Genomic DNA, 15,758 nt, shown 5'->3' with positions numbered 1-15,758 from the left:
TATTTGACTCTGAGAAAGAAGTGAGACTGCTGATCCTCTGACCAAGGAATGGTGGGGCACCTGAACTTGAAGACACAGACAAAGATTCTCTTGCTTCTTATACTACCTCTTCAAATCCTTCCCGCCATGAGAAGGCAAAAGCAGCTCTAGTTCCCTTGGGACCTGGCTTCCTGGAAGGCAGGGAAAGGGTCCATGCCTATAACCTGTTGCTAGTGTGAGGAGGTGCCAATAAATAATTTATACTAGAGTGTAAAAGACTTGCTATGGAACCCCTAAAGGAGCCCATGGGAATCTTTACTATGTGCCAGGCACTAAGCTGAGCTCTCTACCTGTATTGTTCCTTTAATCTTCACAACAACCCTATGTACTGCTATAAAATATTAAGTGCTATTACTATTCCCCTGTCAGAGATGAGACTGTGGGTGCTCAGACAGGTTAAGTAACTTGCTAAAAATCATGCAGTTAGTAAGTGGCAGAGCCAGGACTTAAAATTTAGTGTCTTCTGTGGCCTTAGAAGTCTCATTAATAATAGATTAGGTATTTGGAAGGAAAAGCCAACCTTTGTCTCCTTTGCTTCCGATAAGGCCAGCCCTGGCCCCATGTCCCCTCCCCAGCCAGGGGTGGGTCTAGAGGTGCCAAAACATCCAGTGTGGCTCTTCCTTTTTGCTCCTGCTGGGCTAAGACAGTGGAGGCTTAAGAACCAGCTGACAGGGTGCAAGGTGGGCCTGCTATGTGGGCTCTGGTCAGAACCAACTACCAGTGAAATGAAAAAATCTCATTTCTCCCCCTGTCCCCGACTGCTCCTCCCAGGGACCCAGGGCCTCTGCCCACTGACCCAGGTCCTCTGCTTGGTGGGCTGTCCCAGCTTCTCCCACCCTGGAGGCCAAGGAAGGGAAGAAGACTGGGAAGAGGGGCTGAGGGAAAGCAGAGGTTTCTGCGGCTTCCCTCCTCTCCCAGTCCTTCAATTCTAGGAGGGGGGCCTGGGCCAGAAAGAATAAAAGAAAAAGCAGAAAAATTCTTAATACAATGACCTTCAAGAGAAGCAACTACTTTTTACCCTGAAAACTGCAGAACTGAAGGCAGTCTGTGTAGACAATGCAAATGATATGCATGCGATATGCAAACAGGAATGCAAATAGACCTGGGGCCCACACAGCTGCAGCTTTCTTCTGTCAGCCCAGTGTGCCTCTAGAGGGAGACAGAGGAAAATGGGCAGAGGGCAATTAGGAAGGGCTCCCGAGTCCTGGGGTCAGGAACTGAGAGAACCGTAGAGGTAGGGGCGCCTTTGAGAGGACCCTACCCCGACCAGGGGTCTGTGGGTCCTATGAAGCTTCCCCAACCCCACTGAGCATTTCTGGTCATATCAGTGCTGCAACACACATACACTCACAGACGGCTGCCACATGGACATACTCACAGAAACACACACAAACAATCATGTAGTCATGAACACACCAACGCACATCCACTCCCAGACACAAAGCCACCCATACCAATGCACAGACACAAAGACACACACAGATTCACTCACACACCTATCCACACCACTTCACACTCAAACTCACACATGTGGACAAAAGTAGACACATACACAGACAAACACACAGAAACACACCAACACAGACACAAACAGAGACCTACATGGAAAGACAAGCACAGATACACACATATCATACTGACCCAGTGCACCCAGTGAAATTAAGCTATGTGGAAAAGAAAGAAATCCAGATGTATTGAACACTGACTCTGAGCCAGGCACAGCACGGGAACTTTAAATCCTCATCTGATCATCACAAAGCAGCATTAAGAAGCGGGAGTCGTTATCCCAAAATTCACTGACAAGGAAAAGGAGACCCAAACGCCAGTGACCTTGGAGATGCCCTTCTCGGTCCTGCCCTATCATCCTTTCAGAAGGGGTGTGCTCTAGGACACAACCTCACATTCATTTTGGCTTGGGCATAACCTAATTTGAGACCTTCTAGAGGAAGGAGGAAATCATTTCCACCCAAATGGGATGTAAGACTGTATTTTCAGTTACTGCCCTGTCTCTCAGTAAACATTCACAGTACAAGAATGACTCCTTCCCCAAAAGTATATAAACTTTAAATGCCAGCCTTCCAACCTCCTCCCACACATCCACACTTGCACTTTCAGAGCAAAGAATGAATGAGTTTTCTCACTTCCGGCCATTAACTAATCACATCACCTAGGGCCTCTTGGGGTCTCGGTTTCTTCATTTCCCCCTGAGAGGTAGACAAACTGATTCCCAAGACCCCTTCCCACTCCCACCTTCTATGCTCCCTGATGGCTGACCTCCAGGCATTCCCCAGAAGTGCCCCCAGCCTTGGGGACTCACAGTTAAAGCTGGGATCAGAGAGAAGTTAGGGCCTGGACCCAGGGGAGGGATGCAAGGCAAGGTCAGATCCTCCGGGAGCCTGGCTGCCCCATGCAGCACCACCCAAGCCTCTGGAGAACCAGGCCTGCCGCTGTCACTCGGGGTCACCCATTGGGAGGCAGGCACCAGCTCTGGGGTGTGATTTCAAGCAAGTCACTCGAACCCTCTGAGACCCTGTTTCTCAGAACAATAACCTACTTTGCAAGGTTATTGTAAGCACAAACTAGACAATAAATGCATCAAAAAAGCACTTAGTAAACCATGAAGCCCTCCAGCATCCACTTCTCCCAGACACCCACAGAGAAGGTACATCCCTGCAGGCTGTCATCTAAAACCTTCTGAGGACCTGAGGACATTTATTAAGTTCACCCCTCTTTTCTAAACCCAATAACACATCTTAAGTTTCCCACAAGAAAGCTCTGAGTCCACTGTGAGAATCCAGAGGTTCCTGAATTACTCCAGAGTCCCATAGCCCGAGAACTCAAAGCACCCTGATGTCTGGCAAGAGTCTGTTGGCAGGGTACAGAGATGCTCAAGGCAAGTTCACCAGCTTTGGAGTCATGCAGACCCTGGAAGAATCTGGATGCTGCCAATGATCAATAGACTTGGCCAGCCAATCTCTCTGGGCCTCAATCTTCTCATCCATGTGATGGGCATAATAATATTCCCCCTACCTCTTTAGATAATGGCACAGAACAAAAGTTCAAACAGTTTCTATTATTATGATCGTAGAACTATCATCAGCAGTTCTAACCACAGCATTAACTTTTTCAGACCATGCAGGTGCTTTTCCAGGGTACTGAACAGTCCTTCTCAAGCAGGGGTTCCTTACGTGCACTCCAAAAACTAGCATTGTGTTTTCAGCTCATGTTGTTTCACTGACCAAGCACTGACACTGTCTCAATGCCTAGCTGTGTAGGAGGGTCTGGTGTTGCCCTCGAATTAAATAGAGCTCCTTTAATTGTTGTGGGCTTAGGAGAAAAAAGTGTCAGCCTAACGCAGAGATGATGCTTTCGTGCCAAGTGCCAGCCAAATGACCTCCCAGCAGGCTGCAGGAACAAAGGTTTCACAGTCGTTCCAATCAAGAAAAACGGTGGGAGAGTTGAGTCACCACATGGCACGTGGTGGCGGAAGCAGCCAAAATGCGCCACATGGTCAATACCACGTCCACATTGCAAGGGGTGATATAGTCTTAGCAGAACAACAGCAACCATCACGTTAAATGAATATTGTTAATTTGAATATTATTGGCTTTGTAGTTTGCATTTACTGTGTAAACTTGTTTGAGGTGTAGGTTTGTGTAAGAGTTATAAGCATAAGGTGTTTATGCCTGGTTTTGTGTTTATATATCTTTAAATAACAATATTATATTAATAATTTAAGACAATATTGGGAAGCTTTTTCCCACTTTAAAATGAAACCAGCTGTACATTTCTCAAATTTGCAAACTGTAGGCCTAAAAATCGATGCAGAGACCAACCTAGGGAGGGGCTGGTTTTTTGTTTAATTTTCTTCTACAATAGATGGGGGGAGTGGGTAGCCAAAAAGAAGAGAAGAAGAAACTGCAATAGGAGAAGGTGAGGGACTTGCTCAAGGGCACCCACAGGTCTGTCTCCAGCCCCAGGATTCCTCCCTTGGAGGGCAGGGAGGCCTCCAGGATCTTGGATAAATTCCTTCCTCCTTTGCTCCCGAAACATCTTATTCCTCAGTGACTGGGAAGTAAAGGCTAATAATAAGGCACATCCCAACCCCTCCCCCCACTCCTCAGAGCCAACATGGCACTGGGGTCCTGGGCAAGGTGGACTCCTACTTCCTGTTCATGACAGCACCAGAAGCTCCCAGCTCGAAGTGCTCCAAGAATGCAGGAATAAAAGATTTCCCGTCTGTTTTAGTTTGCTAAAGCTGACGAAATGCAATATGCCAGAAAGGCATTGGCTTTTACAATGGGGATTTAATAATTTACAAGTTTACAATTCTGAGGCCGTGAAAACATACAAATCAAGACATCAACAGACAATGCTTTCTCCCCGAAGAAAGGCTGCTCGCGATCCGGGGCTCCTCTGTCATATAGCAAGGCACATGGGCAACTGTTGGCCCTTCTCTCCAGGGTTTCATTGCTTTCAGCTTCTGGTTACTTCTCTCTCAGCTTCTCTGGCTTTTCTCTCTCAGCTTCTCTGTGTGCTTCTCTGAATTTCATCTCTTATAAACAACGCCAGTAAGAGGATTAAGACCCACCTGGGGCATGCCTCCACTGAAATAATCTAATCAAGAGGTCTCACCCACAACAGGGTCTACACCCACAGGAATGGATTAGCTTTAAGAACATGACCTCTTCTGGAGTACACACAGCTTCAAACCATCACACTGTCTATTGTGAAGGGATGACAGGCATCCTGTGAAGAAGGGTCTGTCCACAAAGTGCTGCAGAGCCCGTCTCTTCCCCACTCTGACACCAGCAGTACCAGTGAGTAGACGCTAAGGCCTTCAATGTGATGGGTCTCGGAGGAGGGGGATAAACCTTTTTTGAGGAGCTCATTAGGGAGGTGATACCTACAAAGGCAGACCCCAGGGGAGGGAAACCAGTCGGCATGTAATCAAGAGCTCTGCTATGTTTTGGAGAGGACAGAGTTGCAGGAATCAAAGGAGAAGCACATCAATGAGAGACATCAGAGATGGAAGCCCTCTAGAAGTTGGGGCACCCAAGCTGAGCTGTGGAGGTTGGGTGGGACCCGCTGGGTGAAAGGAAGTGGCCATTCCAGCCAGTGGTAACAGAAGTGAGAACAGCCACAGCGCTTCTGAGACAGTGAGGAGGCTGGAGATGGGGAGCCTTCACCTCCCACCATGTGCCCTCGCGCTCTCCGCTGCTGCCACACCTATCTTCTTGCTGATCCTCAGACACATCAGGCCAGTTCTCCCTGCAGGGCCTTTGCTTTTCCCTCTTCCTGGCCCCCAGATATCCACATGGCTCCCATCCTCCTCTGTCAGGGGAAAAGATGAGTGAGCAATAAGAGCCACAAGCCTACCAGGAGGAGACGGTCTCCAGGAAAGAGTCACAGTAAACATCAGAGTTTTGGAAGTTCCAAAACACACTCTTGGGACAGAGAAGGGCAGATTTTGTCTTGTCTAAATTTGTCAGCATAAGGCTTGTCAGAAACAGAAGATAGAGGGAGGCAGTGGGACGCAGCCAATGGGTGGGGGGAAGAAGACAGGAGAACCTCAAAAAGGCATATGAAATAGTGAGGGGAAAGGAAACGACCGTGATCCCACTCCACCTCCTGCTGGCTGAGTGAGTCAGACAAGTCATTTACCCTCTCTCAGCCTCCATTTCCTCATCTGTAAAATGATGATAATTAATCCCAACTTCACAGAGTTGTTACAAGGTTGAGTTAAAACAGATCCTAAAAATCATCTAAAACAGTGCCCAGCCTAGAGCAAACATTCATTAAATTTAGTCCTTTCGCTGACTGGAGGTTAAGGGGAAAAAGGATGACCATCAATTGACTTTTCAGGCAAATCATCTTATTTACCTTATTCCCATGATGAATACAATAAATTCATCATTGAAGTGTTCCACACTTGCTGACCAAACTGCTGGATATAAAGAAGAATCCACCCCACCCCTGCCCCAGCTCAGAACTCAGTGGTCTTACACCCACCTGGGGGGATGGGGAACATACCAACAAAATGCTCAACAAAGACAGCAGCAGTATGTTGTTAAGTACCAAATTTGTGGTATAGGCAATAATTGCTACAGGGAGGAAAGATTGATGCTTCGCAAGCACAGTGGGCCCCAGTGGCCAGTAAGGTTTATTGAGGATGCAGCTCTAACACTAATCTAGAAGGAAAGAGGGTTTGGGTGAAAAATAAAAAAGGGCAGAACTCCAATCAGTCAGAAACAGTGGTGAGTGGTATAAGGTAAGGATGAGCAGACAAGATGCAGGCAAATTGTGGAGCGTTTCAAATGTCTAGTTGAGGAGGCAGGGTTTTACCCAGTGAATAATGTGGAAAAGAATGCAAGTTGATAAAAACAGTGATTTCGGGTGACTTGAAGGAGGGAGACGGGAGGCTGGGAAATGGCAGCCAGAGCGGTGTAATGTGTGTGCAGCCCTGGACTCCTCACCTGTTGCCACCTCTGCTCCAGAATTCACAGACTATTTATTCTGTTTGCAGGGTCCCAGAGACTGCTCGTGGACACATATGTCTCTGTCTATCCCCATGCTATAACCTGAGGACGGGAGACCAGAGTAGGAGACCAGTGCCATCACCCAGAGTCAGGAGGAGTGAATCCGACCAAAGGGGTTTTCTCATGTCAGAAAGGAGGACTAATAGCCAAGAATCAAAATGAAGGCAAAAGGCAAGTTGGTGCTTGGCTACTGGAAGTAGAGGAAGGGGTAAGGGCATCAAGACAGGTTGCCAAGGTTTAGACCCATGCATCTGGGAAAACGGTGTTTCCAAAAACAAAAATGAAGAATCCAGGAGGGGAACTGGTTTGAGACTTCATTTTAGACATACAGATTATACAATGGTGGCAGGGCATCCAAATAGTAACACCTAATTGGCAACATCTAAGTGGTCTGACAGGGGGAGAGTGATGGATGGGTCATCCAAGAGTGGAAATGAGGAGTCCAGGAGTAGGGAGGGAGCCACCGTGGCCTGCCTCCCAGAACCATGACCATATTTGGACTGGCTACCAAAGCAGCATGTGATTGTAGAGAAAAGATCCCAACTCAGCCTACTAGTTCCATTTTACTGCTGAGAAAAGAAAAACAAGAGGAAGCAAGTTGGGTAGACAAGTTTATAAACCATCCATGCCTGACTGCGGAGTTCCAATATGGTCCATGACCTACCTTCTTTCATGAAGCTTTCCCCAACTGGTGTCACACTCCCCTTGTGATGGCTGGTCTGCAAGTCATATTTACTCTCTAGCTCTCTTCTCTGATTATTTGATACTCGGGTCTTCACATGTCTCCTGTACTAGATTACAAATTCTTTGATATCAGAGATCAAATCTTCAAATAATCTTTTACTTCTGTTGTACCAATCAAGTATAATTAATTGAGCTGATCTGGATTTATCTTCACAATAAATCCCATTGTACAGATGAGGAGACTGAGGCCAACAAAGAGGAGAAATACTTTGCCCAGGCTCACAGGGCTAAAAGGATAGAAAGAAAATTCAATCCCAGGTCTTAGATTCTGTAGCAGGCACTGTTGGTCACTCCATTTTCCTTTCTCAAAGCACCCTAATTTTGTTCCTCTCTGAGGCCAAACATGCAAATCAAGATTGTTTGGGGCCAATTATGACATCCTGTTCCCTTTTCAGTGATTGGTTTAGGCACGGACATGTGATTCACACTTCTGACCAATAAGACACATGGGAAAGTCTGCTGAGGGGCTTTTGGGAAAGGCTCCCCTCATGCCTTCTCTATCTCTAGACATTACTGTAAGTGTGTAACACCTGGAGCTGTTGCAGCCATCTCATGACCTTGAGAACAAGGAAAGATGAAAAGATTCTGTATCTTTGATGATGCTATTGAGCCACTGAAAGAACTAACCTTGGGCTGACAGAGCCCAGACTTCTCGTTATGAAGATACTGAGTTCCTTATTGGTTCAACCAGTTGAGTTCCAGTTTTCTGTTACTTGCAGACCTGACTGATACCAACTCCAGTCAAGGACTCTTGTCACTATAGATACTGAGCTAAGCATTATGGGAGATATATTAATAAGTAAAAGTCCTGGTCTTACCCTCACTGTGCCTGCCACAAGGGTGGGCATTCAATAAGTGTTCAGTCGATATTTGATTACTTGATTCTCCCCCTGCTCACCTGTTTCAGGGCAGATATTCCCTGAAGCATCTTTTCTTCCCTCCACTAGGCCTCACTGATTACCTTTACTTTGCAGCCTCACGTTTTGACGGTGGTCTCAACATTACTGACCAGGTTTTTCCTCATCACCTCCTCCCACCTCTGAGAGCCAAGCTAAAAGCAAGGTACTGCGCTTGGCCCAGAGAGACCATCACTGAAACTCCACATTCCTAAATATTTGTTCTTTGAAATGCCTTTCTCAATTAGATCTCACCCATATGTTTGAGAGTCAGGCTGAATTCCAACTTCCTGCTCCGGAACAGACATGTTGAGCCTGCATAATTACTGCAGCCAGCTTTATTTGCTATAAAAACATGGATTTTTGCTCCTTCTCAACTGTAAAATAATCGATAAGTAGAATCCAGATGAAAAATGCCAGCATTTAGGAGAACAACTCTTTTATAGTTCTTTTCTTCTGGGTCTAATTAACACATTGGGGATAAAGTGTGCTGTTACGTTTACCCGACTAGCTAAGTTAAAACACAAATTCTCCTTTTCTTCTCCTGCTGAGACACAGCTTTACAGCAGAAACACCTGTGAGACAGACAGACAGTTTCAAAACATTTTGAAATGCCTGACAAACAGATCTGAAAACCTGTAATGTGGACTTCCGCCAACCCCTCTCTGTTCATATTGTTTAATTTTTTTCGCTTCTCCTTAAGAACACATTGCATCGTTACTGTCAAATGAAACACAGATAATCCCATTAGCAGGAGAAGCAATCTCTCTGACTTTCTTTTTCCATCTCTTCCGTTCTTTCTTTTAAATGCAGAAGACATGCCTTTTTGGACAATGACCACCCAGGCCATGAAAGTTTCATGAAGGTTCTCCAAGTGGATGACACCTTTTCAATTATAACATTGCTATAATAAACCCCCACAGAGCCACAGGGCACGGAGCCTACATCCAACACAAGACACCTATTTATTCCCTAATTACATTGCAATATATCCTCCCTCAGCGTGCTGATGAAGATAAAATATTCTTTTAATTCTATGGCCTCCAGGAGTGGGGGAGAGAGGGAGGGGGAACGTAGATAGGCAAATCCCTTGGAGTTCCTAGAGCTAAATCACAGCCTTTGTTACAGGCTCCCCCATTGCCTAATCTCAAGAAAATCACTCTTTCCCATGGGCTAACACAGTGATTCCCAAAGTGTGATCCCTGGCCCAAGAGCATCAGCATCACCTGGGAATTTGTTAGAAATGCAAATTATTGAGCCCACTCCAGACCCGCTGAATCAGAAACTCTGGAGGTGGGATCCAGCAATCATGTATTAACAAACCCTCCACACTGAAATCTGAGGATCACCGGTCTACAAAAAGGAAGGAAATGGATCCAATTTAAATTGAATCAGAGATTAGAGACTCCTGGATTCTTTCGGGGCTGGGTCCTTCTTTCTGTGTAACTGTCCCAATCTGCCGATTCAGGACTCCATTTACCATCTGTACAATGGGGTTTCAGAGCTCACAAAGCAGCTATGGCTGCTGGAATTTAAGAGGCACATGGTTACCTGGCACCAGTCTCTATGGACACCTAGCAAAATAACATTTGCCAGCACTCACCAGCTCCCTCCCACCACCCTGACTGGGAGGAGCTCGGCAGAGCAATTCTCCAGTGTCATATCTAAGGTCACCGATGCAGCTGCCTCTGGGTTACCCCTGGCAACCAGGATCTGGGGTCATGGAAACCCGCAGAATCTCCAAATCTCATCTTAGCCAACAGCTTCAAGCCTTTTCACCTCCAGGCCTTGAATCACTTGAGGGAAGACTCAGGATTCTTTTTTTTTTTTATATTGTCCCATATCAGCACTTTTCAGACATCTTTTGTGTGCTTGCTTCCACTCTACAACTAGATTTTAAGCCTGTGGAGGAAAGAAGCCTAAAACTTTAGCATCAGCAGGTATGGGATTCTGCTTGTCTGATTCATTGCTGTATCTCCAGGGCCTAGACCAGGGCCTGGCACAAAACAGGAGTTCAAGAACTATTTGTTGACTACATATATCTAGCACAGTAAATGCCCAGCCCACAGCAGGTACAAAACACTCAAGTATCTAAATTCTAAAGCTTATGGTTGGGAAGGGGCAAAGAAACCACTGAAATCCCAAGAAACAATGAGGAAGGGGAAAAAGAGACATAAAAGCCAGAATATTTTTCAGCTGGAGCCACAACCCTTGGCTCATGGGGTGCTGACTTCCTAGCCAATTGCTCGCTCTAGATGTAGTACTGAAAGAGCTCTGGGGTAGGCTCTGAGCTTGAATTCTGAGCAGCTGGCTCTCACAGCTGGCCCTAGCAAAAAGGCCAATTCTCCTTGACCCTGACTCTGCTGTCCTTTGACCAGCCACTTAACAAGTCCTGAGCTTTCAAGCCCTGTACACTTACAACCCCCTCCCTCCCACAACCACCACTACCACCACCTGGAAATCTACCCAAAACTCAGTTCAAATCCTACCTTCTCCAGGGACTACCCCTAATCGCTGCAGAAGTGACTTCACCTGTAAACACCTATAATGGATTCCTTGGCTGCAACAGAATGACTTTTCTTTCCTGTGAATTGCATATCATGGGGGTAGGGCTGGGTCTGAGCTTTCCATCTGCTTCCAGCTCCACACTGCAGGCACAGGACAGGTATGCAACAAACTGTGCTGTGAGTGATTGAACTCAGAGATGATCACAGCGGAGCACCTAACAAGAGAACGAAGGGACGGGTTCTCTGCTGCTAATCCCACATACACAGCCCTCAAGCCTGACAAGGGTGCCCTGTGGCCTGAACAACAACATTTGCCCTAAGCTAAGAAAGTAATAAAGTCTGCCTGGAGTATTGGGGGAAAAAAAACCCTGAATTAGGAGTCGGGAGATCTGGTTTAGGTTCCCTTTCACCCTTCACCAGCTCCAAACAAGTCGGTTCACTTCTCTGGCCCTCAGTTTGCTAGTCTGTGAGATGGGAGAGAGAGATGGGGATTGCAGTCGCGGACCTCGAATTTCTAGAGGCTTAAACAATATGTGAAGCAACGGAGAGAGCTGGTGCATGGTGACACCTGAGAAAACCCGCCAGAGGAGCTGAGGATGGGGTGCACGCGGTCGGTTCAACGCCTTCCAGGGAGCCCTCCCAACCTGCAGAGGGCAACGGCCGACTGACCGTCTCCGCAAAGCCCCCAGCTTTTGGTCTCACTAAACCTGAGCTAAACGTCTCAAGAGCGCCTCCCCAACGGCACTCCACCAAAGAAGGCTGCGAGGCCAGGGCTCCTCTCGTTCCTAGGAAGCCGCACCGGCGGGAGAATCTGGCCTCCCGACTCCGGGAGCGAGCGGAGCAACGCCCCCGGCAGGCACGGATTGCCGGGACCCGCCACCGCGCGCAGCCACCTGGCCCAGGCATTAACCCCTGCTTCCCCGCAGGGCGCGGGAGGGGCGCCGATGCCCGGGCACGAGTACTCTTGCCAGAGCCGGCTGAGACGGCCGGGAGCCCAAACCGTCCCGAAGGCCTCCTCAACCCGCCTCCGGAGTCCCTGTTCTAACCGCTCCCGGGGGACGGGGAGGGGAGCTCTCGAAACGGATCCACTTTGCAATACTGTTACGGAGAACGTGACCACGCGGTAGCGAGTCAGCCCAACCTTACAGCGAGAACTGGGGAGACGGATCCCGAGACGCGGCTACCGAGGGTTGGAGCCTTGGAGTCCGGGTCCGGAAGAAAGCAGCCGCCGCTCAGGGTCTCGGGGAATAGCCACGCCAAGGCTACGCAATCCCAGGTTCCTGGCCCATGATGGCTCTGGCCGCTCACTGGCCTCGATGCCCGCGAGGAACGATTTTGCCTATTTTTAAGTCCTCTTTTTTTTCTTTTTTTTTTCCTTAGCAAATTAGGAAAATAAACCAAGTCCAGGAGGAAGGCGGCTGCTCTCGGCTGCTCTACGTGGCCGCAAAGACCACCCACCTCCCCACCTCCGACACTATCGCCCACGGCTGGGCTAGAAGTTGGGAACTTCGCGACCGCGCTCCAGACGCGCATAGGGAGCCACTCGTTTCTTTTTCAACTTCTGCAGCGGGGGTCGCCGCCGAGGGCAGGAGGCGGGTCCAGGCAACGAACCCACTGGGCTGTCTGGAGTCCCGGGCTTCTCCAAAGAGAGTCAGGTCGGCGGGATGGGAAAGAAATGAAAGGGATATATGTTCCGTTTCACGCCTCCAAAAAGCAAAAACGCGCACAGCACCGGCTAAAGCTTGGCGGCAGCGAGGCGCACCACCGGCCCGGGCAAAGAGGGCGTCCGTGCGGTGCGTGTAGCCGGCGCGCCCGGAGCGGTCCGGGCGCGGGAGTCCCCAGACACCGGCGGGTCCTCCCTCGCAAGTAGAGGTGCCGCAGACGCTGCGTCCGGACGGCGGCCGCAGGGCCCGCTCCTGCCCACGCCAGGGAGCCCCGCGTTCTGCTCAGACCCTCTGGCGCTACCCCGAGTTCTGGCATTCTCACTCTTCCCGGTGCCAAACTCGCTTCCGCAGCCCGGACGGGTGCAGGGCAGCCGAGGGTCCACAGAGCCGTGGAAAGTTAGTCGCGGGGCTACAAAGCCCCCTCCCCGGGTCGGAATCCCCAACCCCCGTCCCCTGCGTCCCAGGAGCTCCGAGGCTCCGCGCCCTCGCGGTCCTTGCCTAGCCACCTACCTGCTTCTGCGGCCCGCGGGTCGCGCGGTCCTGTCCTCCCAAGCCCGAGCCGCACCGGAGGGCTGGGCCGGGAGCGGGAGCTGCGAGCCGCCCACAGCCGGGCGGCGGGCACGACGAGCGAGCGAGTGAGCGAGCAGGCGGGCGGCTGGAGCCGCGTCGGCTGCTGCTGCCGAACCAGCCCCCACTCCCTTCGTCCCTCGTCCCTCCCTCTCGCCTTCGCTCCCAGCCTCCCTCCTCCCAGCTCGCGGCTCCCTCCCTCCTCTCCCTCACATCCCCCTCTTTTTTTTCTCTTTCCCCCTCTTCAGTTCTTTCAAACCCTGGCCTCTCGCTCTCACCTGCGCGCTCCCTTTTTCCTATCTTTCCGTCTCTCTCTCCAGCTTTCCTTTGGGTTCCTTTTTCTCTGACAACCCTTTCCAGCATCTCTTCTCCTCTTCTCACCTTCCTGCTCCTCCTCTCTCTTCTCTCTTTTCGTTCTTTTGCTCGTTTCGCTCCGCTCCCTCTTTTCTCTCTAACCCTTTCTCTTTATTTTCTATTTTGTCCGCCTTTTATGCCTCTCCCATCTCCACTTTCTTCTCCCATTCTCCCCCTCTCCCTCCCAGTGAGTCCGAATGGCCCCTGCACCTCCTTCACCAGGCTCCAGATAGGGGGACCCTCCGAGGCTCGAGGGGACCTGGGGGCTCCAAGCAGGCCAAGGACAGAGAGGGACGCGCCAGGGCTCCAGATCAGGGCCGAGAGAGCCAAGGGCTTGAGAAACGTCTGCGCCGGAGTTAAAAAGGCAAGAAAGTGAAGAACTCAGAATGCCAGGCCCCTAGAAGCAAGCCAAGCTGAGCCGCGCCTTTGAAGATGAGAAAACTGAGGCCCAGAGAGGCGACAGCAAGGAACTTTCCTGGCTGAGGTTTACTCCAGAGGCTGGGCTAGACCACCACTGCCCCGGGTAGACCGGGGTCAGGGTTCCTCCGCTAACCTGGGAAATGCGAGGGGCGCCAGAGGCTCGTCCACTCCTTCCAGTCTCTTTCTGCCCTCACCTGTGCCCCCAGGCCCCCAGGACCATTGGGGAGGAAGCCTTCTCCGACAGAGGTAGTGTAAGCACCTTGGAGGGTGGGGAAGGGGGCGCGAGACCCGCCAAGAGGGAAGACCTGGCCCATGGGAGTGAGGCTTGGGAACCCCTTCTCCTCCACCCCCACCCACCAAGAAATGCAGGGGTATCCAGGGATGGGAGTGGTGGCAGGATGCTTTGCTTTGTGGTTTGCGTCCTTTTTTCCTTGAACTAAACTAGGAGCAGATAGGCCCAGGCTTGGGAAAAGGTGGTGGTCCACAGCCCGGGGAGGAATTTTTCATGCATAACGCACTCATGTTGTCAGAGGCTTTGGGAAATGCTGTCTGTAAATGTGTCTGAGCTCCTAGCTCTCCTGGTCAAATGCTGATGATCCACCATGGCATAGGTCCTGGGTCTGATGGGGCAAGCCCCACCTCTAGAAGCTTCTGGAATTTCCCCCATTTCAGCCCAGTGGGATCCAGAGGAGCTATGTAGAGTCTCACATTCCCCTGTACCCCATACTGCAGCCCTAATTTCACCTGTAATAGCTGAGGGATTCTCCCCTTGGGGCTACAGTTTGTCGCCCTTCAGAACTGTCCCTTCCATGGTACCAGCCAGATGCAGAATTCCCATTCAGTAGGACCAGCCCCTGCCATTCAACTGGGCTACTGGCAGAACTCCCTACAAATATTCTGAGTCCCTCATCTTGAGACATCAAACCAAATGCATTATCCATGTCTGGCCTCCATTCACATCACACACCAGAAGAAGCTACTGATAAGGGCTGGCACTAGGGTGAGGCAAGTGAGGCACCTAAAGCACAAAATTCAAGGAGGCCCTCACTCTCAGGGTAGTTCAAATGCAGGGACAGCACCTGATTATAAAATACCCCCTTAGGTTTTGCACCCTAGAATCATCCTTGCCTCGCCTAGTCCAGGCCCTGCAGTGAACTCTTAGGACTTCCATTAAGCAGCTGTGCGGCTCTGGTCCATCACTGCCCCTCTCTGGCATTCAGGTTCCTCACCAACCTTGAGGAGGCTAATTAGATATTCTCTAAGGATTTCTCCAGCTCTGAGGTGCTACAATTTGTGGGTATCATAGATGTCAAAGGCTAAGAGCATGGTTCTAGGGTCTAATTGTCTGTGTTTGTATTCCTCCTCCACCACTTACTATGACATTGGTCAGCCATGTAACCTCTCCAACCTCAGTTTCCCTGTCAGTAAAATGGGAATGATAACAGTACCATAAGCCCTGTGAGGATTAAATCAAATAATGCTCTGAAGCACTTATCATAGTTCTGGCACATAAGCATATGATTACTGTTAGCAATTGATATTATGCAAGGTAGATTTTTATGTATCTATTTTTCATCATCACATTCACCCTTTTTTCCCACATTCCCTTTTAAATTATGAATCCCAGCTTTCACCCTGCCCTTCACCCTCATGGCTCTAGGCAGGTCTTCCAGGATAACCTTTCTACCTCATCTCAACAAGCAAAGGCAAGGAAGCAACTTCTCCCCATCTCTCCCTCACACTGACATACACGCTGCTAGCAGTGAATTGTGTGTCTGAGGGCTGCTAGCCCCCTCCGTGCTGAGCTGGGGATTGTCTGGTTTCCTGCCATCCTCTAAAAAGCTGCACAATCTATAAAGCCATGGACCTTCCCCACCCAGATGGCAGACCTCCAAGGACACATGTCCCAACAGAGCCAGGAACACTTTTAGCAAACATCGCCAAGGGTCAGCTAGGGGTCGCATTGGAGCCGGTGATCAATCATTCATTTGCCAGTCCCTGAGAGCCTGCTCCTGGGAGACTTGCTCT

At 49.8% G+C, this 15,758-nt stretch overlaps 1 protein-coding gene across 1 annotated transcript in view; it reads right to left on the bottom strand.

The window, feature by feature from the left end:
* MEGF11 (multiple EGF like domains 11) overlaps window positions 1-11,945 on the bottom strand; it is a 356,197-nt gene extending 344,252 nt beyond the window's left edge. The window contains exon 1 of the mRNA XM_037833634.1: window positions 11,872-11,945. The gene's annotated coding sequence lies outside the window, so the exon portion shown is untranslated. The remainder of the gene's footprint in view (window positions 1-11,871) is intronic.
* Between the last annotated feature and the right edge of the window lie 3,813 nt (window positions 11,946-15,758).

Source organism: Choloepus didactylus, chromosome 4 (genome assembly GCF_015220235.1).
Source record: "Choloepus didactylus isolate mChoDid1 chromosome 4, mChoDid1.pri, whole genome shotgun sequence".
Classification (NCBI taxonomy): domain Eukaryota; kingdom Metazoa; phylum Chordata; class Mammalia; order Pilosa; family Megalonychidae; genus Choloepus; species Choloepus didactylus.
The sequence above is the reverse complement of the archived record's forward strand: the minus strand, read 5'-3'. Positions and strand labels throughout refer to the sequence as shown.